Raw genomic sequence first — 27,867 nt, forward strand, 5'->3', positions numbered from 1 at the left:
AGGGTTCATATAGCTCTTGGGTCAATGTTATTTGTCCATATTTATGCTCATCAGGGTTTGGAAAAGTATAAGCAATATTGATTAGCCCTTAAGTCTGAACTTCAGGTCTTCCCCCACTTCCCTTTTCCTGTGGCTCATTGATGATGGCTGGGCCACTGTGGCATGACAGGTTGGAGCACCCTGGCTCTCTGCATCTCAGACCCACACCAGTATGGTGGGCTCCACACAGCCACGAACCAGGTGACTATCCATACTCCAGTCTAACTGGGCAACTGATCCAGGACAAGAACTTGGTTTCAGTACTACCAGCATAGAATTACCATAGGCCAACTTTAGCAATAAAGTTGATTCAGAGCTGAGCTGCAGTGCTGTGGTACTTTTTCTATTCATGGCTTATCCTCTCTGTTTCTTTTCTAGATCACTAGAACCATATCCTTGGTGGGACTTGAATATCTTTCTCTTCTAGCCCATAGAAGCCATCAAAAGTAGGGGTAAGTCTTTCATTTAGAGACATTTACTAATGGGAATGTGAAAATCCACTCAATACTCCTAGAGTAGTTCCAAATGTTGCCAAGTGAGCTCACTTTGTTGAGGTTCTATCTTCCCTAAACCTAGCCTCTTTATTATCTTATTATCCTTTGATACTTTCAAGCAGGTTTAGTTTTTCATACTTTTCTTGGAAGACTAGACTGAATACTTTGTCCTCCAATTTTATGCATTGATGAATTCTTCACTTTGCCATTGAGCTGGAAAGTTGGTGATAGTTTTTTTTAAAATATTTTTTTAGTTGTTAATAAACCTTTATTTTATTTATTAATATGGGGTGCTAAGACTCAAATACAGTGCCTCACATATGCCAGGCAAGTGTGCTACTTCTGAGCCACAGCCACAGCCCAGTTAGTGATAGTTTGATGCTGTGAGAATCATTAGGGCCACTTCCTTCCAAGTTTTACAATGATGGTCATACTTCTCTCTAGCATGTGGGATATTTAACACTCATTCTCTTGGCCTTTGAGTTTCTCCTGCAACTCTGAGGTAAGAGGAAGCATCCCATGTAACATCTGTTGTTGTTTATTTCTCACAATTAAAATTAAATACTACTTTGTAGGGCTTTTTATTTCTAAGAAATTTGAGTTTATGAAATTTTCTCATTATATCTAATGTGTAAGTTTTATGTAAAAAGAAATTGTGATTATCTTGTTCTTGAACTATTTTGTCCCATCCTAATGATAAAACCTAAATAAGGTAAGAAATCAAAATAATGTTTACTTGATAAATGAGACATTGGGAGGAAATAGTTCTTTATTTTCTTAAGTTAATTCCTCTTGTTGCTAGCAGTCTACTTATTGACAAAGTAAAATTCATATTTTAAAGTATTGAATTCTGGCTGGGTGCCATGCACACGCCTGTAATCCCAGGGGCTTGGGAGGCGGAGGCAGGAGGATTGCAAGTTCAAAGCCACTTCAGCAATTTAGCTAGCAATTCAAGGAGACCCTGTCTCTAATAAAATACAAAATAGGGCTAGTGGTATAGCTCAGTGGTCGAGTGCCCCTGAGTTCAATCCCTGGTACTCAAAAATAAATAAATAAATAAACAATTTTTTTTTAAAAGTACTGAATTCTTTTTTAAAAGGAGAGCAAATTGATTTCTGACTTCTAAGCTATTCAGTTTATTGAGTTTAGCTGTTTGTGGCCTAGCTCTACCATTTGGATTATAGTTATTTGTGCTTCTTCTTAACAAGTGCTTAAAGTTGATAATGTGGTATGGTAAGACTGTCTTTTTAAGTAATTTGCATTTCATTGTGAAGAAGGTTTTGAAAGAGGCTAGATGAGTGTTCAAAGAAATAAACCAGATCTAGAGATTTCAGAGCATTGGGGGGGGAGAATTAAATTTGTTTATTTAACTATTTGAATTCCTATTGTATGCTGGTGTATAATTGTAAGCTTTATTGATAATGTTTTAATGGCACTTATATACCTCTTGGGGTTAGAGATGAAATAAACATGAAAAGGAGATAGCACAAAATGCTTGAAATGTTATTTTGATAGCCTTTTGCTTTTTAAATGAATTTCAAGTATAATTCTTATTATTTTACTGAAACTGAATTATAGGTCAAATTTCTGTATGTTTTAATTGTTTCCTATCAGAAGCCATAATTAATCACATTTTTCACAAATTTTACAAGTTTTAAAAAATGACCCAGAAATTTTCAGACCTTTTAAACAAACACTTTCATTTAAAAATAGTTGTACATATTTGTGAAGTATAATATAATAATTTGTTATAGGTATATAATGTGTAATGATCAGATCATGGCAATAAGCATTCCCATCTCCTCAAACATTAGTCATTTCTTTGTGTTCTTTTCTGATTTTGAAGTATGTCATAGATTGTTGTAGACCATAGGTACCCTACTGCGCTATAGAAAACTAGAACAACCTCCTCCTACCTAACTCTTTTGGTGCCACTTATCTAACTTCTTTTCATCCCCCTCCACACTGTCCTTCTTGTCTCTATTGACCACTATTTCACTCATGGTCCTATGAGATTAATTTTGAAGTTTCCACAAGAGTGAAGATAGGTGGTCTTTGTGAGTCTGGCTTCATTTAACTTAACATAATGACCTCCACTTCCAATTGTATTGCAGCAAATACAGAATTTCATTCACTCTGTGGCTGAATAATACTCTATTGTATATAAATGACACACTTTGCTTATCCATTCATATAGTGGGTGGGTACTTTCATTAATTCCATCTCTTGACTATTTTGAATAATGCTGCAATAAACATGATTATGCAAGTTTGTCCTTTATAAAATTATCTCATTTCTTTTGGCTAGTAGACTCTGTAGTAAGGTTGCTGGATCATAAGAATTTCTATACTGTTTTCCTTTGTAGCTCTACTCATTTGCATTTCCATAGAAGTATATAAGAGTTCTCCTTTCTTCTGTACCCTAATCCGTAGTTTTTGATACCAGTTATTCTAACTGAGGAGAGGTGATAGATATCTCATTTTCAGGGGAGGGGAACAACAATCAGCATCTCAATAAGGGGTCATTCTTTCTGCCCAAGAATCCAATCTACCATAAAACTTACAATCTCAGATAATTGATAAGTAACAAAACACAGATATTCAGAAATATGTTTACATAATGAAAAGCACCTGATAGATCTAGTCCACATGGGTTCTGGAACTAGACAAAGAGAAAATGGATTTATGGTTCATTTAAGTGCATACATTAAAGGCAGGGATAGGGTTTCAAGGGCGGAGTCTTGCTTCGTGATGTCTTGCAGTCAGCAGGTTGATTGCCATCTTGGGCTGGTTACATCCATCTCAGGTGCTGTGTGGGCTATGGCAGAATGGAAAAGAGATTCACATTGTCCCTGGGCAATTGACTAGAGGAAATGTCCACTGGTTATTCCCAGACACCAGATGTCTCTATCCATAAGGTTTCCATGTGCAGTGACCCACATGCAACCCATGAACAGCTTGTGACATCTCATTGTGGTTTCAATTTGCATTTTCTGATGGCTAGTGATATTGAACATTGTGTGTGTGTCTGTGTGTGTGTGTGTGTGTGTGTGTGTGTGTGTGTGTGTGTGTGTTTGGTTTATATTTCTCCATTTGAGAAGGACCTACCCAGCTCTCTAGTCCATGTTTTAATTGAAAGATTTGTTGTTATTGAGTTTTTGGAGTTCCTTATATTTTCTAGATATTAATTACTAGATGAATAGTTTACAAATATTTTTCCCATTGTTTAGGTTGTCTTTTAACACTGTCAATTGTTTTCTTTGCTGTGCAGAAGCTTATTTGATATAATCCTATTTGTCTACTTTCTGTTGCCTGGGCTTTTGGGGTTCTATCCAAATAATCTTTGCTGATGCCAGTGTCTTTAAGTGTTTCCCTTAAGTTTTCTCGTGGTAATTTGAGTTTCAGATTTTACATTTAAGTCTTTGATCCATTTGGGGTTTATTTTTGTATATGGTGACAGGTTTGCATCTAGTTTCTTTCTTCTGCATCTGTATTTCAGTTTTATCAGCATCATTTATTGAAGAGACTAGACTCTTCCTTCAATTTGTGTTCTTTGAGCCTCTGTCAAAATCAGTGGGCTGTATGAATGTAGATTCATTTATGTATTCTCTATTTTGTTCCATTCATCTCTGTATCAGTTTTTATGCCAGTACTATACTGTTTCAATGACTATAGTTTTGTGGTATGTTTTCAAAGTCAGATATTGTAATTCTTCCAGCTGTCTTGGTTTCATTTTTGCACAAGATCACTTGGGCTATTCCAGATCTTTTATGGTTTCATGATTTGGGGTTGTTTTTCCTATTTCTATGAAGGAATTTCATTGGTAGTCTGATAAGTATTGCATTCAATACATAGTTTACTTTGGGTAGAATAGTCATATCAGCAATTTTAATTCTTCCAATTCATAAATATGAGGTATCTTTCCATTTTGTGTGTGTGTCCTTTGTAACTTCTTTCATAATTGTTTTATAATTTTAATTATAGAGATTTTTTTTTTACTTCCTTGGTTAAGTTTACTTTTAATTAGATTTGTAGCTATTGTGAATTGGATTACTTTCTTAATTTCTCTTTAATGAAGTCTGTTATTGGTGTGTAAAAATTTTACTGTTCCCCAGCACTTAAAACAATAAGCTAATATTTTTGAGCATTAACTTTGTATCTTATTACTTTAATGAATTTATCATTTTGATGGAGTATTTAGGTTCTCCTATGTGTAGAATCTTGTCGTCTATAAACATAGAAAATTTAACTTCCTCCTTTTTGATTTGGATGCCTTTTATTTTTTTCCTTTGTTTAGTTTCTTTTACTGAGTCTTCCAGTTCTATATTGAATAACAGTGGGACAAGTAAATATCCTTTTATTGTTCCAGATTTTGGAGGAAGAACACTTTAAGCTTTTCCCCATTCTGTATGATAATGAGCTGTGGGTTTGTCATATGTAGCATTTGATATTCTGAGGTTTGCTCCTTCTGCCCTAATTTGTTAAGAAATTTTATTATTAAGGGATGTTGAATCTTAGTGAATGCTTTTCCTTCATCTATTAAGATGATCATATAGTTTTTGTTTTTCATTCTGTTGATGTGATATATTACATTTATTGATTTTTCATTTATTGATTTGCAAATGTTAAACCATCCTTATATCCCTGGGATTAATGCAACTTGATCATGGTGTGTGATCTTTTAGGATTTGGTTTGCTAATACTTTGTGGAGATTTTTTGTATCTAAATTCATAAACAATATTTAAAAAAAAGAAATTGATAAGCTCAGTCACATGACTTACTATGAAAGGCTTTACTCTTTGGGTAACATCTGAATGAATAACAGGAATTTAAAAATTAGAATTATATTTAAAAATTATCAGGAGTAATATTTTTCAGTCCTTGTTTTCTAAATAGATTAATTCCCTCAAATAAAATTTTAAAATGTGATAATTGTTGATCCCTATGTAGTCAAATGAACAATCAGAATCTAAACTTTCAGATAAGTGTTTTATAAGTTTATTTTTAAAATAAAATTTGCCTATATGTAAAAGAAATTTTGAAATTATGTTCTTTTAAAATATCTCAAAAATGTAAGCAGAGTATTTGAGCCATTAAATTAATAAATACTTGTTTTGTGTAACAATTCACAAAGGAGGTAGAAATCATTCTTTTATTCATATATATTACATAGTTTTGTAATCTGATTATATGTCTATTCTGACTTATTTTTACCATTTTATATTGAAAAGGAATAGGTGAAATAATAATAAAGTAATTATAAGTCCAAAATATGATTTTGAGTATATATTATAGTAATATTTGAACAAGTACTGAATTATTATTTTTTTGCCCACCTCCCCACCCCCTCAAGTACTGAATTATAACATAAGGATTAGGGGTGGAATACTTGAATACAAGGTGTTCAGGTATACAATGTGGGGTAATTCACTAAATATTTATCAAAACACAAAACAATGTAGAATTTACAGCTCTCAAAATAAAAAAGGAATATCATAATCATTGGACATGCTGGATTAGTTTCACTGAACTCTAAGATTGAATAGATGCTTGGTAAAAGATAGTATTCCTGGGAACTAAAGCAAAGATATGATTATAAAATATTATAAATTTTAGAGTTAATTGCAAATTGCAGATTTTCTTCTCTTTTGTTGATATTTTGATATACTTTCTTTATCTTTCTTTTCCTGTACTATTTTCCTAATTTAAAACACTGTATTGTTATTATTACAAGTACAACACAGTGTTTTAAATTAGGAAAATAGTACAGATATATACAGAATTGTAAATATTTTTATAAATATTTATAATATTTATAAAATATATATACAGAAGTATAAATATTTTCTTCTATATATCTGTTTTACTATCCTCTTAAAATTGATATTTTTAAAAGTGTTTTTTGTGTGATTATATAATCTTCATAGTAACTTTTTAAAATAAATCCATATTATTCCTGAAAATGTATCTAAGGAACCAAATGGATCATACATATATTATTTCATGCCACACTGAATGTTTAGGTTTATTTTACTCCCATAAAATATTGCTGAGGTGAAAATTTTTATACCTACAATTTTCTGAATATAGAATTCTCTTAATCGTGTCAGGATTCCTGAAGTTAGAATTATTTTGATCAAATTATTAAAATACATAGCAGCCACATATATGATTCATTTGATAAATGAGAATATTATGTCATTAGTTTTAAATTTGCATTTGTGTGATTATTAATGAGAGCTCACATTTGCATCATGTTTATTCACTAATTATAGTTTCTCTTGTGAATTATCTGATGATGTCCTTTGACTATTTTCTTATGGACTCTAAAGGATTATTTTATGAATGCATTTGGGTGATTTATGTAATGGAAAGCAATCTTTGTATTTTTTTAATTTATATATGACAGTGGAATGCATTACATCTCTTATTACACATATAGAGTACAATTTTCATATCTCTGGTTGTATATACCAATTTGTGTCTTTTGCATATTTGCAATGACTATTTGCTTGAGGCTATAATATGCATGACACTCCATTTCTCTTTTTCTACCAAAGAAAATATAAATAATACATTTTATAGTATTAAATCTAACACTGTTTTTCCTTTGCAATTTATTTTCTTGTTTCTAAACTTAAGATTTCCTTCCCTTTATATGTGTTTTATAAATATTTTCTTCTAGGTTTACTTTTCATATAGTTTGATAATATATGTATGTTTGTAACTCTACATATAAATGTATTTTGGCATTCAGAGTAAGATAAATTTCAATTTGAGTCTTTTCTTGAAATTTTTTAATGATTTTACCTAATATTTACTAAAAAAATTTTAATTCTATTTCTTTGTTCCTTTTATAAAATTTTTAAGCTACAGGGTTTTAATCTGGATTAATTTTATTTACTTGATCTGTATATTTATGAATATATCAGATATACCTATATTTTTTCACACTGTTTTAATTATTGTAGTTTAATTATGTGTTTTAATTTCTGGTAGGGACAGTCAAATATCTTTGTCAATTGTCATTATTGTCCTTGATACTCTCAGTTCTTTTTTTCTTGCATAAAATTGGGCCAATTTTTAAGTTTCAAAAGCTCCATTACTATTTTAATTGATAACACAAAACACTTGTAAATTAACATGGGAAAACTTTGATCTTTATAAAAAATTGGGTATGGTTTGGACATGAGGAGTTCCCCCAAATTCCTGTGTTAATGCAGGACTATTCAGAGGTGAGAATACCCAGAGGTGAGAATACCCAGAGGTGCTCAGATACCCAACTATTCAGAGATTATTGTAGCCATAGTCCAAATGCTATATAGTCCAAAGTCCTACTGCTTGAACTGATGGCAGACTTTGGTATCATCCATGTGTTTGTGGTTTTGCAGTAATACAGGATGCTGGAGTCAGGGATTCATGGATGCTTCCAGTGAGATTTCAAAGAAATATCTGAGGGGTTAGGCAAGGTGTAGTAGCATTGAAATCTCTGCTGGCTGCCCTAAGAGAATGATGCATGAAGCTATGTAGGTGAAGGTGAAGTTGGAATGGAGACTCCAGGAATTAAGAGAAGTCAGTAACATGAAATGTCTGCCAAGGAAAGCTACTGACTGTGGCGAAAGCCAGGCTGAGAAAGAGGCCATGAGTATTGAAACTATTAAGGCTGAAGAAGTGGGGCTTTCCAAGTCCTTGAAGATCACATCTTGCTACCATATGCCACAGATGCCAGATGTGGAACTTCCGGACCTCTTTTCCCAGGTAGGTTTTGGTCTTCTTTTAATCCTATCCCTTTTTTCTATGCCCTTATTTCTCCCTTTTTGAATGGGAATATTTACTCTGTGCCATTATACCCTGGATACATGTAACTTGCTTTTGATCATTGCAGTGACTCACAGCCAGGAATCTGAATTTCAGATGAGATTTTGAACTTAAACTTTTGGGAAATGCTGGAATTGTTAAGACTATGATGGAATTCTTCAAGAGGGACCAAGTGCATGTTGTATTAAATTTGGACATGAGCTTTGGGAGATAGGAGCAGAATGTTTTGTTTTGGATATGAGATGTCTTCCAAAAGCTCCTGTGTTAATCAAGGAATATATAGAAGTGAACTTATTTGATTATGAGAGCTATAATCTAATTAGTCCATCCAAGTCAGGAACACTTTGCATTGAGAGAAGGCCTGAAATCATTATATGTCAGCAAGGTTGGTAGCTGAAAAGAAAGCTGGATGTCAATGGAGGCAAAGCCAGGACAAAACAGACTGCCAGGCCTAGCTGGGACATTCTGTCTCCAACTTTGATGAAAGTAGGTGGTAACTATAGGAAGGTGGGGCATGTCTGGAAGAGTTAGGTCACTGGGGGCATGCCTTGGAAGGAGGTCACCTTCCTTGGGCCCCTTCCCTCTAATATCTGGCTACTTGAGTAGAGCAGTGCTTCATTGCCATGCCCATCTACCATGATGTTCTACCTCATCTTGAGCCCAAATTTGATGGAGTTGACTGACCATGGACTGAATATGAAACTGGGAGCCAAAATGAACTTTTCCTTCTCTAATTTGTTCTTGTCAGGTGTTTTATCACAGTGATGAAAAGCTGACTAACAGATTTGACATTTACCTTTATCATTACATAGTATATCTCTCTATATATGATCAAATCTTTCCCTATATTTTAAAATATGTAGAATGTGGAAAACATTATGTAAGTCATAAACATACATATTATTAAAATTATGCCAGAATTATAAAATCATTGTGAAGTCAGATAGACCTAATTTAAACCTTCTACATTACTTACTAGGTAATGGATTTTTCTGACACTTAACTAGAATACTGATTTTTTGTTGTTGTTTTTAATTGATTCCAACTATACAATAAGATTATATCAACAGTTATTTTTCTCCTCATTATAAAAATTTATAACCTTATTTCTACGTGTACTGGCTAGTGCTACTGACACAATAATAATTAAAGATAACGATGAAAAACATTTGCATATTTGATCACAATTTTCAAGAATGTATCTATAATCTCACTATAAGTCAAAATAGATATTTTAACTTCTTTAGACTGTATCCTTTTATGCCTATATATAGTAATTTTGAAGGAACATGTGATCTTTAACCAAAATGCTTTTTGTTTTGTTTTTTGTATTTGCTTCATAAGCATACTGTTTTATGTAGCATGATCATAAGACATGAAATCAGAGTCCTGGTTTTCTATCTGAAGCTCAATTTCTGGATCAGTTAAGTCTGATCAGAGAAGCATGAGTATATAGAATAAGAGATTTATTATAGGGTTGGGAGCTAGTCAAGAACACTTTGCTTTGGAGGGAGGGCCTACAGTCATTATATGTCGGCAAGGTTGGTAGCTGAAAAGAAAGCTGGATGTCAATGGAGGCAAAGCCAGGACAAAACAGACTGCCAGGCCTAGCTGGGACATTCTGTTTCCAACTTTGATGATGTGTGCAAAGTGCAGAGGAAGTCAGCGTCCTTTATCATGAGATACAAATGCAGCAGTTCAAGTCTCCAAGAAACCAAAGCAGGAGCTACATTGGGAGCTAGAGGTGAGCTGGTAGAGCCTTCTGAGCCTAGCACTGATGCTCTTCTTTTGTGTTCCAAATACCATGCAAACTCCTCCTGTGGCCAGGTCTAACCTGGAACCAGATGGAGAAGGGAATTCTGGTAAATGTATCTGCAGCTTAGCAAAATTAGAATAGGACAGTTTGTTACAGTTTACTATACAATTGGAATAGTATTCATCTATGGTTATGCCATAAATATTAAAGGTAAATTATGTAAAGTCTATAGATACAAGCTCAGTGATGACTATTATTATTACTATTGTAATTTGTCTTTGGATTTATTATGATTCGATATATGTAGTCCTTTATTTCACAGGTAACCTGGTATGGAGTTATCACAGCATGCAGATGGTAAATATACAATGTTTGCCTGGTGTTTTAGGCATGCATATCAATCAGAACAATAAGAAGGCATTCACTATGGGCCATCATAGTAATTATGAAATTTCTCTTATATATTAATAGATAATATTTAAAATTATAATTCCTTGGTTAATCAAAACTATTATAACTAATATAAATTAAATGAAGTCAGCAGTGAAATTCTTCACAATTTCTTTAGGTGCATCTTGAAAATATGTTAGTTCACACAAATTTACTTTAAAGAAGTAATTCAAGTCTCATCAGTGTATTTATAGTTTTTTCTTTTATCCTGTAAGTTACGCTTTCTCTTCTTTTAGTCTCTAAGTCCTATATATATCTCCAAGTGATATATGTTACATTCCATGATAATGGATTAATGTTTGATCACTGAGTTTAAGTTGTAAATCCTTAATAACTTTACAGTATCAGGTGTACTAATAAGGGATGGGTGCAAGTAAAGTTTAATTCTTTGATTTTTGTGGTGTAGGAAGAAATTTAAAGTCTCAAAAGACTGGCACTTGGAATAATTAATGATATTTGTTGATAGAACTTCTCAAAGTCACTGTGATTTTCATAACCACTAAAAAGCATTATTTTCATTGGGGGACTTAAGAACTTCTGTCCATGTAGCATGACCATTTTTTCCAGAGATAGAACCAGGTTTTGAGGGCTCTGAAGCATATATGATTTGGGTGAAAACTTTTCAAGCCAAAAGAATACAAAATTATGAAAGTAAAATGATTAGGAAATACAGTGTCACCCAGGATGGGACTCTTTAATTGATGGACCCTGACACTTAAGCTTTATTAACCTCACATAAAATTGGCTTCTGCTCTCAGGAAATATTGGATGACTTTTTCATTAATGTTAAATGCTTTTAAACAAAATTAAGATGGCTTTGATGAAAACTTTAACCTTTTGGATGTAATTTTGTATTATAAGATAATCCACTTTTTAATTCTAAGCACTCACCAAATAGACATATATTAGCTTCAGAATTTATTTCTATTTTGAATCTTGATAATCTTTGAATGACAACAGAAGATACCAAAAGTTACTATTCTAAAATTTGTCAGTGGTATTTATTTCATGCCTACTGTGTGAATAGCAGTAAAATAATGGTATAAAACATCACTGGGGTCTTTCTTCTCAACAATTTTCAAGAACAACATAACTCCTGACTTGTGAGGGCACTTTGGAAAGGGTAAATGAAGTGGTAGCACAAGGTTTACTTTAACAACTGAAAAAATGTGTCATATGTATTAATGTCAACAACTGGAATTTTACCTCATTAGGCAATTTCTGGATCTAAGGCTCTGATTATTATTCTAAGCAGAAAAAATATGCTAATTATTCACTCTGAATGTAGAAGGAAAAAAGGTGTAAAATCTCCCGTTAGCCGTGTGACCATGTACTAATTGCATGTCATGTGTCAAAATAATGCAGCTCACTGTGCCTAAAGCAATTAGACACACAGAGCTCCATTAATGAAGCACTGTCTGTCACTAAAAGTGTTTTCTGTGCTATAGTTGAAGATTAAAATATTAACTTCTCAAATATTTATGATAGTTACTGACAGCATTTCAAAATGTTGCCTTTAACAAAAGCTTTCTATTAAGAATTAGTTTTTAATTTGGATTTTATATTCAAAGAATATATTAACATATGGGAGGAAGATAGGATTTCTTAGGTATCTGAAGAGAGTTTATTATAAAAGGTAGATTACTAGTAGAAAACTTGCCCTTTAATTTTTTTTTTCTCAGAAAGGGGCTTTGTGATGATTTTACCAAACATTTTTTTTTCTTCATTGAAGTATCCAATATTTGACAATGCTGTGTGATTGTAGATTCTACTTTTATTTTTCTCTATTTTATTCCAGTTCATCAGTTCTGAACTAATTATAACAAGCCAGGCCCTACTTGGCAAATATATTATAACTTATGTTTTATTTATCATTTTAAGAAGGATGCAGAAGAGAGGATGACACGAACCTTAAAGATCATCAGTTCTAACTGAGCCAGTAACAATAACATCACTTTTTCTATGCTAAATCCTTTTATTGAGTGATTGCTATGTACCAGGCACTAGGCTTAACATACAGTATTTTATTAGGTTCTGGTGTTGAGCTCTTGTTTGTGTGGTCTCTTATTTTAAGCTGTGTGATCCTGAACTACTTACCATGATTGATAACTGACTTTGTTGTGGTTTATGCCTCAATTTTTAGTTTAACAGTGTTTGGTCAAAACAACAACCTTTTTTTTTTCCTTTTAATTTTTGCAGTGTTTTAGCACTATTCTTCTCAGTATATTCAACTTCTCTACCGATTCTTTTATGAATGAAAAAAAATTGTGTTACCTCTTGTTCAGGATTCCTTGATTCCAGTTTATCTACTTCTAGTTATTTTCTGAAATCTCCTTAGATTCATTCCCAAATGATATGATTCCCCTAATAGATTTAAAAATGATTGCTATTAACTTTAGCAATACTACATTAAGATGGCATATCCACTGAGTTTTAGAAGTCTGTTTTGCCATTTTTCAGGCATCTTTGGGATCAGTAGAATTTTGTTTTGTTTTGTTTTCTAATTATAATTTAGAAAATTTAAAGTCAAACACCCTATCCTGAATTAGTGCTCCAATATTTTTTTAGTCTAGCCTAATAAATGCTATAATTCAACCCAAACAGATTTGTAAATTTTTACTCAGGTTATAGTAAACACTACTTTTTTGTTTTCATATCTAAAGCTTAAGTTACTTAAAATTGTTGTGCCAGGTTGTGTTTCTTTTCTCTTCATTGCCCCTATTTACATAGGAGAAGGACAGCCTTGCTATCTAGAAAGATCCATTAGTATTGTCAACTGGGAGTAACACATTTTGTAGCCACTTTAGTAATTTTTCTGATGGGTAGGAAAACTCAACAGTTATTAGCTGAGTGCTTATTCATTAACACCTTGAACATGGTGATGTCCAGGTTTTCCACTGTGGGATAGTAGATGGTGAATATTAACAAGTGTTTATCTAGCTGGGGGCTGACAGGGAGTTTCCAAAGAAACAGGAAAATATTTTAGTATTTATGATAAAGATAATTTGGTCTATATCTGCCTGCACCAAAATTTGAAAGACAATTATTTCAAAGTTTTAACATAAGGGTATTGAATGTTCAGGGGCAAGAATTCAATTGGTTTTCATATTCTGTGAAATATTTAATACAGAATAAATTCTTTAAACAGCTAAAAAAAATAATTTGCTCAGCTAGCCTTTCAAATCAAACCCTGTGGCCACAAAAACCAAAGCTCTAATTTTCATGGAAATGGTAAGATGAATATATCAGAAGAATTTGATTCCTTAAGAAGATTTTTGTCATTCTCTATTAAATTTAATTATCGATAGGTAATGTTTTTCTACATCCATTTTGTAGTTTTTTTCCTAGCTTTATTGTAGTCCTTTAATGCCTTTTTCCCTTTTGTAGTTAAGATATTTACTCCAGTAGTGTGTATTAAGCCCTTGCCCATTATTCTCCTTGTGCCCAGATTGTTAGTGATTTTAAAATACTTTTTGGTTTATGATAAAAATCATTAACTCCTTTTTATTTCTCTTTTTGGTAACTATATAAGTGTTAATTAATTTTATAAGCTCTATTTCATTAAGTCAACTTAGTTGAAAATAATAAAATGCATGTTTTGTGAATGCAGGATTATATTTCTGTGTTCTTTAATACTGGTGCTCAGTATTGTTTAATTCCTAGTAAATGCAGTACTTTATAGCATTAACAGTATTTAATAAGCCTTTGCTAAATGAGAAGATGAATGTTTTATATTCTTTTCTGTCTTTATTAATTTTATGTTTATTATATTATTATAGTTTTGGCATATACAAAATGTTTTTGCTATACAAATGTTATTAATAAAGAATAAGGACACAGTGAACATTCATTAAACCCAACACTCAGATCAAGATTTAGGACATTATCAACAATTTGCATTTACCCATATGTTCCTTTCTTGTCTTATATTCTTTAGAGACAACATTATTTTAAATTTTGTTATTCCATTGCTCTTTTAAAAATATAAGGTTCTGCATAAACACTGGGTGCTTGAGGATATTTTGTTAATTTTGTGGTTTGGGTTCCTTAATAGTGGACTTGGAACTGTGTTGTTATATTCTTAGACTTGCAATTTTAAATTCTATATTATGCTTTCAAGATTTGTCCCTCTTGTTGTACATAACTTTCTTTCTTATACTGCTATACAACAATCAACTGTACGACTGTTGTATCTTGATGGAGATTTTTTTCTGTTTTTTCACTCTTATGAATAATGCTTCTATTAATATTTATGCACATCTCCTACTAAACATAAAACTATCTCAAGCTTATGCCTAGAAATGGGATTTCTGGATTGTGGAATATTTGATGGATCACTTTTGAGGAAACATTTTAAATTATTTTCCAGGATAATTTGAATGTTGGAATTAGTAGCTTGCCTTCCAAGCATCAGTATATGAGAATTCCCATTGTTCCATATCCTTTTCAACAATGTTATAATCACACTTCTCAATTTACATTAGCTTTGACATTTTTGATGATTTTCTTTTCTGTTTTTGTTGTTTATTGTTTTAGAAGACAGGGATTGTTGGAGACTAACTCTACCTTTTGTGAGCCAGAAATGTCTCAAAAAGTGCAGTTTTCAAATTCCATTATTCTGCAGTGAAAGAATACTATGATGCTTTAAGTCAGTCATGTCATCAAAATGAAATGTGTCTGATTCACTTGCAATTTGAAAAATTATCCAAAGGTTGCTAGATATAAGTTTAATACACAAAAGTCATTGCAGTTTTGTATGTAAACAACAGACAATTATAAGAATGTATTCCTTTAAAAAACATTCTTTATATTACTTACAAAAACTATAAGGTATGTGAAAATGAATCTAAAAAGACGTGTTAAAACTTTTAGGAAGAGGGGCTGGGGTTGTGGCTCAGTGGTAGAGTGCTTGCCTGGCATGCATGAGGCACTGGGTTCAATTCCTGGCACCACATAAAAAAATATAAAATATAAAAACAAATAAAATAAAGGTATTGTGTCCATCTACAACCTTATATATTTAATATAATACCTTTATATATATGTACATATAAACTTTTAGGAAGAAAAATATAGCATTTAATTGATTATCAAGTATAAAATAAAGAGATATATGTTCATTAATATTTATAAAATTGTCGGTTATACCTAAACTGTTGTATTAATTCAAAGTAATCCCTTTTCAAATCCAAATAAGTTTATTCACAGATATCTAAATAACAACCTCATTCTAAAATTTATGTAGAAAAAATAAAAGGCTAAGAATTGCTGTGACTTTTGTAAAGAAGAAACTTCAAGCAGGAAGACTTATCCTATTAAATAGCAAGACTTATAAGGAAATCTATTAACAGTGTAGTAGTCTTGGTTATGAGACATAAATAAAGTAACAGAACAAAACAGTCAAGAAATCTACTGAAACATAGGCATTTGTAATCATGGCTTTCATTGAGATCAGTGAAGAACCAAAAAATACATTCATTAAATATTACAAGAACTAATTGTTTTGCATATTTAAAAATGCTTTCTATCACATACCATATACAAGACTCAATCACAGAAAAATCAAATGCTTAAATGTTAATGAGAAATATTTCAAATTTTAGTAATCACATATATTCAACTCAAGGTAGGGAATAATAAGCAAAAGAGATTAAAAAGTAAAAACTATAAATAAAAATTAATAAATTAATATTAAAATTAAGGGCCTTAAGTATATACACAAGAGAAACTTGTATGTAAAGACAAATTTAAGAATATTGAGACTAACACTAATTATAATTTTTTAAAAAACTGAAAAGTATTAAAAATAGAATTGTATATTAAAAAATAGAACACTGTATAGCAATTTAAATAATTATGTATCATTAATAACCCTAAAATTACAATGCTGGTGAAAAAAGTAATGTAGAGAAGGATACTTTAACCTTCAACATTTGCCCAAAACTGTTAGCACTGAGAGATACAAACATGTAGTGAATGTATAAAAACATGCATGGAAATGTTAACCAAGTTTAACATATTGATTACTCTCAGAGGCAGAGGGAGAGAGAAGAATGGGAATTTAGTGATCACAGATGGGTCACATGAGGTTAACCAAATATATCATATTTCATTTATTGAGCTTGTTATATCATTGTTCATTATAATATTGGCTGTGCCTTCTGGAGATCTGATACATTCCACAAAATACACAATTTTTACTTTATTAATCTCCCACTAATTGGAATATGTATTATTTGGCCTGGTTTTCTTCCATTTCTAGTTGATATTATTCGATTGCAGCTCTATATAGATCAGAACATAAAAATGGGCTAAGAAATTATGTTCATCTTTATTTACAATCTTTTAAAAGAGTTTAGCTGCTCAACAACTATGTATTGACTCTGTGGGAGCTACTGTGCCAGCGTAGAGAAAGGGAAAAATAAGAAAGATAGCATCCCTGCTCCCAAGATTCTTGCAGTTCAATGAAGATCAGCATAATTATAGTGTAAAATGCAAAGTGAAATAAAAAAAAAAACAGCTAATGAACTGAGTCATGAAGACTGAAGAGCAGTCAGGCATTCAAGATAACTGAGTAACTTTTAACCAAAGTATTAACTGTTTCAAAATTTCGGATTTTCTAGACTACCTGAATGCTGCCTCCATTTATGTTAAGGAAGTTGATCCTTGCCTCAGTTCCAAACAGCTATTGTTATAATTCTACTTATTTTTCCAGTGTAAAAAGAATTCTCAGGGCTTGTTTTCTGGTCACTTTTGCCACCAATTGCTCTTTCATTTTGTTGTTTGTTTTAAATTATGGAGTTTAGGCTCATTCTTAGTTTCCTATAGAATTTACTAACCCAGGAATAATACTTTTAACTGGTTCACAGATAAGTATATAATACAAATAAGTAAACAATATTATTTTGTGTTAAATCTTATCTGTTTTATAGCTCTGAATTCTTAGAATAATCTGTTGTTTTTATTTTCATGAAGTAGTTGTTTATTATTTAAGCTGCGGGTTGGGTTTAGAGATTGAGTAACTGGCTTTCTTTAGTGTTGGATTCCACAGGATGAAATGTGGCACAGTGTGATTTTTTTTTCTCTAAAATAAATTCAGTCTGCTAGGAGCCTACAGAGAGGCAGATGTAGCTCCATGAGACAAGTGGGGAAAGCCCCATGTAGGTGGTTGTTGCATTGCTTCCAGTTTTTAGCAACTGGAAGGATTAGAAGAGGGCAGAAAGAGAAGAGAAAAATCTTACATAGATGGAACAAGTCACATACAGAAGTGGCACAGTGATTGGTGACTATTTAAAGATTAAAAGTTGGATTATAGATAAGGAGTTCTTGGGTATGTATTGGATTTCAACCTAATTAGTTTAGGAACAACAACTCTACTGCACGCCTACTGTGAGTAAATGCTGTGCTCAAGATATTATCTATCAAAAAATCCTGATATAATTTCAATTCAAGGGATGAAATAAATGTACACAAAAAATAAACCTAAAATTGACAATAGTTCATGCTGGAAACTAAAAAGTAACATTCAGTCTCTAGATAGTCACGGGGTGAATTGAATCTATGAACTGAAAACCACAGGACCTTTTTAACAGAAGCGTTATTTCAACAAGAACTCCAAGTTACCATGCTCCCTGGTAATAACCACTATGTAAAATATGTTTAGAATGCCTTATTAGCATTCTCAGTACGTGTTTCTAGGAAAATGAAAGAATTCAGTAGAAAATGACATGAGAAAGAGTTACAGCGATATAGGCATATTGAAGACAATCTTCTTCATTAGTGAGAGCTCAGTCTTCTGATTATCCTCTACCTCACTCAAAGGATCTGGAATTGTACAGAAGTTTTTGTTCTCAGGTTTTCCTGTTGGGGCACACACAAGCTATTTTACTGCCTCTGACAAGGTCTCAGCTTGTGCTGAAACATTCTGCACTTAGACTGATAATCTTAGAAAAAAGCACAATTGAACTTTAACATTATATTAACCCCTTCTGCCTTTTTTCCCATCTCTCTGATATTGGTATTTTAATTCATTCACTATTATTACAAAAAGTAATTTCTACTCTGGGCTTTGGACAGCTTTTCCTAAAATAGTTTTCTTGCTCACATCTCCTGTCTCCTTTCTTTCCTTGCACAAGCACTCCCCAACCCTCAACACACACACACAAACAGTGCCAGATTCCAAAGTGTCACAAGTACATTTAAATAGGGTTGCCTACATCATTTGCTGGGCCCAGTGAAAAATGAAAAATTGGGACTCCTGTTAAAAAAAAGAAAAAAAAGAAAAGAAAGAAATTTTTAAAAAAGGTTTTTCTTTTCCCCCATGATCACGTGATATCAACCTATTTCACATGTCTCCTCAACTATGGGATGCAGAGTCGCAGAGGCACACAGGACCCTGCCCTGGAACTCACAATACATGAAGTGTAGAAGCACAGCTTTGCTCTTTCTATATTTATGCCCAGGATCCCACCAGGGGTCATGGGAAGGGCAGTTTTGGGGCTGGCATTGGGAGCAGGCTGAGAACTGATCCCCAGAGCTGGCAAAAGGTGGGACTGAGTTGGAACTGAGTTTCCAAGTCCTTGGTGCAACTGCCATTGTTCTTTTTTTCATAAAATACAAAATCAAAGATTAAATTATTAATAAAGTTTAAGTAATTAAACAATTTAACAATTGAAAGCAATGACTGCAAAGGAATAAACCAGAGGTGGTGGGGGCAGCTTCTGAGTGAAATCACACTGCCAGAAGTTAAGTAAATTTCTCCAGGTTTCTCTGGAACTCTATTGGTATTGCATTATTTTAATGAAATTTTATGTTGACTTTGGAAGTAATAACTACCCCTCATCCGGCACTGAGATATCATTGAGCAATTTTATGAACTTTTTTTCTAAAAGAAATGTGCAACTTAGGCTTAATACAAATGCTGTATCTAATTAGGTTGAGCCATATGAAATTGCTGATGTTCAACCATTTCTGACCTACAAAAACAGCAGTTTCATCTTTTATTACCTGGCCCATGTTCTTTTCTCCTCTAACAAGTATACACAAATATTATGTCTCATTTCTTGTTTTCTTTAATCCAATCTCAGTGGCTTGATAATTTCACAATATTGTCACCTTTTAATAAAACTATTCTAGCTTTTTTCCTGATCATACATAAGCTTTTATGATGTTTAAGGTAATACCTTTTAATACCATGAGAACATGATGGTATTATTGATGTGTACTGATTAACTAGAAATTATATCAAAGTAGAAACAAACATACTTGCTTTTATCATAGTAAGATGGAAAGTAGAAGATGTTGACTTTGTGTCTCCCAAGATTTTGTTTCACCATAATCCCATTGAGTATTGCTTTTATATTGAGTCTTTTAAGGAACAAAGCAAGTCTATGTGGGAAATGTTATCTATTTATCTTACTTCTTTTTAGTTCTCCTTTTTTTTTTTTTTTTTTTTTTTTTGGTGTGTGTGGGGATAATGCCTAGGATTGGGCTCAGGGGGACTCGACCACTGAGCCACATCCCCATCCCTATTTTGTATTTATTTAGAGACAGGGTCTCACTGAGTTGCTTTGTGCCTCATGTTTGCTGAAACTGGCTTTGAACTCACGATCCTCCTGTCTCAGTCTCCCTAGCTCCTGGGATTACAGGTATGCACCACTGTGCCCAACTTAGTTCTCCTTTTTGACTTAGTTTATAACAGATTCAAAAGTACATTGGTTTACATATTTTGTAATCAACCATATTCCCTCCGCAGCCTGATAAAATGCAGAAGGTATAAAGGCATATAAAGTATTAATTGTTCTTTCAATTAATTTTTTTTCTCTTCAGTACCAGTATTTAGTCTGGGCTCAGTGACTGACAAGAGAGAGAGCCCAAAGGACATTTGGGTACTAAAGAACAGGAAAATATCAAACCATAAGACCTACACATTTCCAAACCTTCTAAATCAAACTGATGTTCTTTGATTTTAATTTCTGGAATGTTTGAATTATAAAAATTTCTTTGTCTTCTGGTAGATTACTATTAGTTATAGAATTATCTCTTTGGAAAAAGCAAATGTTGTTTATGAAATCAGTAACTCAAGAGTTTAATAAAAGTGATAGAAGTATTTTGATTCAGTATTTCTGAAAGTTATTAATCATAATCATGACAAAAAGCAAAAATTCAGTTAGAAAACTTGGTGACACTAACATTCAAATAAAACTTTCAAGCGGTGCTTTCTTTCTGAAAGAAAATTGTGGGATTGAAGAAAACCAAGATATTTAAATTTCAATTTTTTTGAAAGGTGCCTTGCCAAATATTATCTTTCAGAAAAATATTATGAAACTATTTAAACCTAAGTAAATTAATGCTACATGACCTATGAGCATCAGTGGTCAACTTTTACTCCAAAAATGGAGGAAATTTGACCCGGAGTGCCTCTGGCTTGTATTATGGCATCAATTGTCGAACTTCCTTTTTTCCTTTTAACCACAGAATTGTTATTCCTGTATGTTGACTTCAGACTCGGCCTTAGTTTGGGAGCTATTAACATCTATCAGGATCAATTGTACATACTCGAACTAAGAAAAATTTACTTGACAACTCTAATGGCTGTGAAAAAGCCATTACAGAGTCATGGAGAAAAGAAAGAAAAAAGGCCAAGGCATGCGAGGAACCAGAGGAGGAATTTTTCTCATTTTCTCTTTTGGACTCCTACCGTTCTTTGTATTTTTAGCCACAACTCTACTTTTTACCCTGCCCATTTTTACAAAGTTAAATGCATATGAAAAATGCATTGAAAACATGCACACACAATGCGGATGGTGGCCTGGGAGCTGGGGACATGGGGAACACGCAGTGATGCACTCTGATGCAGCTGAGGGGCTGGCAAATGCAGGGACACAACTTCACTTTAAAAAGAGCAGCCAAGAGCATTAGGGAAATCTCCTAATGGGTGCCATTTGTCAGGCCACCAGAGCAGCACCGCCTTGTGTTCAGCCCTGCCCAGGAGCCTTGCAAACAGGCAATAAGGGCTTGATGCCTTTGGTGAGTGGAATCATTTCTCAGAGTCTTTTCCATTATTTTCCAAACTAACACCACCCAACATGTCCCTAACAAATCCTATGCCGTATTTACAGTAAATACACCTAGAAAAAGTAACCACAAAAGCTCTATAAGCCCAGCCAAACTACCTGCAAATTGTGGAGGATGCAGGCAGATTTAATTAATGTTCCTTTGAATCAAACAAAAAAGGAATGTAATTTTTTGTTGTCCTTTGAAGCATAGTTGCCATTTTCCCCAAAATACATTGAGAATGTACTTGTTATTTTTTCCTTAGGTTCCTGCTTCCTGTTATATATTTATATTTCATGAAGCAACAAAATGATGACATGGATGTTGTTTTGAAGATGACTATGGAGAGATGGTGGAGAAAGGGGTCATCTCACCCCGTGCAATTGTTTTCCAAATCAAATGACTTGTTTATGAAAATAATTCTATAACCTCAGCATCTATTTAGAATGCAGTTGAGATCTTTCAAGAGAAAAGAAATGCATCAAAAAAGGGGGAAAAAGAGGGAAGAAAGAGAAAAAAAAGAAAGGAAACAGAGATTTTACTTTTAGCTCATCTTCAGATTTGCAAGGGACAATAAGCGAGATTCATTAGGCCATTTGTTTCTGTCATCTGCCATGATTCAAAATGAAATACTAAATGTTTCATGGACTCAGAAAAAGAGTAAAATTTGTCTTTGTGTTGGCTGTGCAAAGACGGTGTGGCTTACAGCCCCATACAAGGGGTCTGACGGATGAAGGGGGAAGGGTGGTGCCGTCTGAATGATGATGGGCTAATATCATCACCCTCTTGTCAGCTGTAATAGGCTTTTCCTCACAGAAATAATTCATAAAACCGCTACATTATATTCTATCCCTGACAGGCCCTATCTATCCTCCAACCCAGCAGGCTCACAACTAATAAGAAAATATGTGGTTCAGGAACCTTGAAAAATTAAACAGGTAGTTTATGAACAATTTGTTTCATGGGGATGTTTATTATGTTTATTAAATATTGAGCCTTTAATGTTTTCCCAGTGCAGATGATATCATAAAAATGCTGACTTAAGCCTCGGATGTATTCTTAGAAAATGACATTTTACAGCACCAGTAGTACATAGTAAATAACTAAATTATAGCAGCTTCTGTGTGAGTATAGAGACAGTATGTAGAAAATGTAATTTATAATGTATCTTCGTGTACATGTGTCTGTGGGATGCATCCTTGGGTATCACTCAAGCTTCTCTTGTAGGCTGAGGTTTGAAAGTAAGTTGGGGAATACCATTATTTCAGCGCTTGTCTTGGGGAAGGTCAGCCTGAGATTTGTTTTATTGCTTGTACTAAAGGAGAAACCTTGAGTTCAGTGTTTCAGGCATCAGGAGTACACACACTCTGGGCACTAATAATAAACTTAATCAGGAGTGTTACTTTGTAAGTACAATTTTTATATAAATCCTTTACTTGGGTTTTCTCTGGAGACCAATGTATGTGAGAATATTGAGGGTAAAATGGCTCCTGGTAATGCGATGTTCTTTATTTGAAAAGTATCAAATTAGATACAGAAACTGTTCTGCAGAGAGCAGGCAGAGAGTGCATGAAGCATGTTCTTCCAGTGCCCATACCTTGCGCATTACTGGCTCTGCTGTCATAATATATTTAATCAGTGTGACAGTAAATGATCTTCTGCTGTAGACAAGCAAGTGGAAGATTATCTGCATCTTACAGGGTTAATGGCCCTTCCATAATAAACAATACCCACAGTATGAAAATAAGGCAATAATTCACATACATATTTCAGAAAGCACATGCCCAAGGTGATTTACAAAGGAAGTTGGATCAAACCTGTGGTTAAATGCTATAGCATTCCAGGGCACAGCTTTACTGATCTCAGAAGGACATCTTAATTTACTGTATGTACCCACAGAGAAACATGCACACAGGCATCTTATAATGAATATACCCTCATAGGGTTTCGCCAAGGGTATAGTAGGTACATATAATATGAAAATTCAGAAGAAATATAAAATACCAGCATGAAGAGGTTAATACAGAGTCTGTTGGAAGAGTGGTTATCAGTGAATCAGCTTCAAACTAGGAGAGTTCTTAGAGGCTATTCACGGACCTTTGTCATCCAATACTTTTATAAATGTCCAAAATGATGGAATAGAGACAAACTGACCCCAACCTTGAGGATGACCCTAGAGGCTAGCGTCCAAATTAAGGGCGACTTTTGTAAATCAAGAGGCATGGTCAAGGATAAGGAGAAAGGGGTTCAGAAAGGGGAGGTACCCTTGAGCAAGAAAGCTGAGCTTGCACATATGAGATGGGGGTGCCTAATGCTTTGTAGGTGCGAAAATAATCTTTGTTGCTTTCCCCATGGAAAATAAGCCAGTCGAGAGAGCAAACACACTGAATTTCTAAAATTCAAGAAAGATGCTGCAACTATTACAACAGTCTAGCTTAGGGAATGTAAAACAATCTTTGTATCCTGTGCTGCTCCGCTCCTAAGTTGTTTTCAGCCTAATTGCTACGAATGAAGAGCAGTGTAGAGAATTCGGACAGAAAAGGTTAAGGGACTGTGTTATGTAGCTTGCAGAAGAGGAAAGTAAGATGGAATTAAGTGCCCTTACTTAAAGCACACCTTACCTAGACAATGGGGGAAAAAAACCTGTTTTCTTCTCCCTCCAGTAAACCTGCCCAACAGGATGACTTGAGATTTAAATGTATTATGTTTCTTATAATGGGATCATTCAATATCAGATTAGTAGTAGGTATATTCTTTTGCTGAAATTTTAAAAATGTATTCTCCATCTGATAGGAAGTGTCTGCTAAAGAGAGGAGGGTTGGGTATTTAACCTCTGGTGGTTCCTTCCAGTTTTAAGGATCAACATATCCATGGTAGTCTCCATCCTTGTGCACAGTTTCAGACATTTCCCTTTAGAGTATATTTTAACAATGATTATGTTGAGTTGAGGATTCTTTCAAAGTTTCATCTTAAATAATAAAAATTATGGTTCTGTCCATCCCCAAATACCTTCTCACAAGATAGATATTTTCTAACAAATATGAAAATTATGTCCTGGCATAGGCTTTCCGAGGTGAGGTTGTGCTCCTGGAGTTGGTATCAACTGAACACAAATGGTTAGTTAGCTCTTGTGGGGGCGCTGAGTGGGGGCAAGCCTTCCTTTCTTGCCTGTGGTTTTCTATATGGTAAACTTATTTTTAAGCCTCAGGGACCTGAGAGTTCTCTATGTAAGAGAGAAAATGGACAGCAGTTTGTGGAGAGAAAAAATTTACTCTGGGTCATTAAAGAACCATGAACATCCTAAACAGTATCAGGCTATGTTTGGTCTCACATGTTGTGCCACCAATTTCAGACATTCCCCTTTTTAGAGGGAGGCAGTTGGTGGCAATTAATTACCCCTGGATAGCACATACAGCTGCAGCCTATGTATGGAAACAGAAGAGAAATTAGATTTAATTGGCCTTAGCACAATCAAGAATGTGGCATTTATTTAATTATGACTTGTTGGTAATGGAACCTTGATTAGTGTTTTATTGCATTTTTAATATTAATAATAAATTAATAACACAGCATATAAAAATGAAATAAGCTTCGTGGTTGTTACCGTAAGGTATTGTGTGTTATTTTTTAGAAACACATAAAGTGTGTTCTTTTGACAATCAAAAATTTCTCAACTACATCAAAAACGAAGGGATTGTACCCTTGAATGTCAGTCATATTGATTATTTCAAAGTTTCCCTTTATCAAGCCAGGGCGTGACGCATCCTTGGCAGAGCCTATATTATTTGGTGAAATGATTCATTAAAACTCAATTTATTTTCTATTTTGGTCTACTTTTCGGCTTTGAAATTAAAATGTTTGAAATTAAGTGGCCTAGCATCTTTTACTTTGTAATGACTAGGATTTTTTTTTAAAGGAAAAAATATCTGCAGTTCAAGCTACAATTAAAGAAAATAAAATATTCTAACTATATGGGGCTTTAAAATTGTCATAACTCTCAAATACTGCTTTAACCTTTATGGAAATATCTTCCTAGGAAATATTTTAATCACATTAATAAAATAATTGCACTTATTTACATAGTTTTTTTTGGTTCATATATCTTAAATACAATTCTTAAAAACCAGTCTTTATGTCTTTTCTTTTTAATCTTATGGTTTTGTAGGATGAACATTTGCTCCCAATTTAAGGCAACATACTGTATTACAAATCTGCATTTGAACAGTGTCTCATTGATGGGAATGTCCCCCAAATGCCACACAGACTAAACAAAATGAACGCTTCTGACTGCCATGTTGTATTAAAAAATCTGTCTTATACTTCACACATACCGGGCAATCTTTCTGCACAGTTTCACACAAAAGCAGCGGGATTAGAAGTGCTTTTCTGTTGCATCCAGCATTTGTAAATAGAGGAAAAGCAACACCCCATGGTCCTACAGATGTTTATAAACTACGGCAGTTGTGTGTTCTAGAGAGTAGGACAGGATCATCTTGCCATACTCACAGTAGTCACAGGGACTTGCTGTGCTGTCTGAAAACCCTGTTTATTCATAACTCCTCCATCTCTGCAAATGGGATGCTGAAATTTTACACCCCCTGAGTTAAGTGGAGAGGAAGGATTGAACAGTGATTCTGAGTTCAAAGGGTAAGCGAGAAGCAAAGAAGGCCCGCTATAAATTCTCAACGTGGAGGCTTGCAGAGAAGATTATTTTATATAGGATGGTTTTCCGTTTCTTGAATTTTTTTGTATTGTGATTTTTTTTCATCATATGAAGTACAGAAGATGCTTGATTCATCTTTATCTTAATTTCATCAAACATTTCTTAAATATCTGCTGGGTGTATATATATCCCTGTTTAAATTAAATATATCAACATGAAGGATAGTTTGCCCTTAAAAACACATAAAAGAGTCAGAGAATCCAAGCAACTGCATGACTTTTATTGTGAGGCATCCCAGAAGCAGTGCTCAGGGAAAACCCCCTTCAGTTTTGGAGTCAGGAGTCCTTGTTTTGATCCTTATTTGTCAGGAAACGACTGTGAACTTGGACTTTTCAAGTTCACAATTTCTTCATTTGCAAACTGAAGGCATTAAAATATTTAAAGGATTTGTGAGAACTCTTCATATCGAATATTCCATTATTTTTAGCTATAGGATTAAGGGGAAGTGCAGGAAGCTTAAAGAGAAAGAAAAATTCTAAAATTCACAAATATTTTCTAAGGATATAACAAATGTCTATTCAAAACAAAAGAACAGGATCACCTCACTGAAAAATATCCCTATGAAAACCAACTCAAAGACTTAAGAGGAAAGTAGGAAGTAGGGTGGAAGCAATTGTTTCCTTTCCTTTTCTCAGGAGCAGAGAGACATTTTCATAAAAACAGGGAAAGCCAGCCATTGCCTGGTGCTCTGAGGTCCCCTGTAGAGTAAGCTGCACCTGGCATTGGTATGCTGTGAGCATCCTGCCTCTGTAGGGGCTTTAGTCCTTCACCCAGGGATGGGTTAGTGCTGAGGAAAGACCTTAGTTGCCTCTCGGATCAGCCTTTAAAAGTTAAATGGCAGAGAGACGTGCAGAGCGAATGAAATCATACCTCATATTATTGCAGGGTTTGGCACTTGATGCCATACATCAGAAATAACAGTTAAACATTAACACGTATGTGTGCATTTATGTGTGTCTATAGACATAACCCCAGCCTTCCTGCTAAATTCCCTGCCAAATTGGGTTCACCGTTCCTGTTTGATTAGTTGTGAAGCTGTTTTCAAGATCTGCCAGTTGGAAGTAGCTATGTTGTGTAAAGTTAAATGAACTTGGGCTAGGAAACGGCCCATTATATGAAAAAAAAATTTATATAAACATTTAGGAACTGAATGACTTGTTGTTACTTAAAGCCGATGACAAGTATCATTATCCAAAGAGTTGTTGGTTTGGTGCAGAAGCTGTGTGTGCTCCTAATGTACTTTCTTTACTTTCTGCAGGAAAACCCCTCAGATACAGTATGTAATAGCAGCATGTACCTGTCTGTCAACAAGAAGTCCAGGATGTGAAATCACCACCACAGCAGCTGGCAGAGACAGGCAGCAATCAACCCAGGCTTGACACAACCACCCAGCCGTTGGCGACTGAGGAGCCGGTGGCAAAGCAGCAGTTAAGAACAGGGATTTTATTTCCTACTCTCCCAACCTCATCCTCTCATCACCCTTTTGTACAGAATGTATAACTAAAATAAAGCCTTCCAGTGAGAACAAAGCA

General features: G+C 33.8%; 1 long non-coding RNA gene across 1 annotated transcript; it reads left to right on the plus strand.

The window, feature by feature from the left end:
- The first annotated feature begins 410 nt into the window (after window positions 1-410).
- LOC144377524 (uncharacterized) lies at window positions 411-27,867 on the plus strand. Its single transcript, XR_013438526.1, has 2 exons — window positions 411-491; window positions 27,594-27,867. It is a non-coding gene; the product is annotated as an uncharacterized LOC144377524 (long non-coding RNA).

The sequence above is a fragment of the Ictidomys tridecemlineatus genome, chromosome 5 (genome assembly GCF_052094955.1).
Source record: "Ictidomys tridecemlineatus isolate mIctTri1 chromosome 5, mIctTri1.hap1, whole genome shotgun sequence".
In the NCBI taxonomy this organism is placed as follows: Eukaryota; Metazoa; Chordata; class Mammalia; order Rodentia; family Sciuridae; genus Ictidomys; species Ictidomys tridecemlineatus.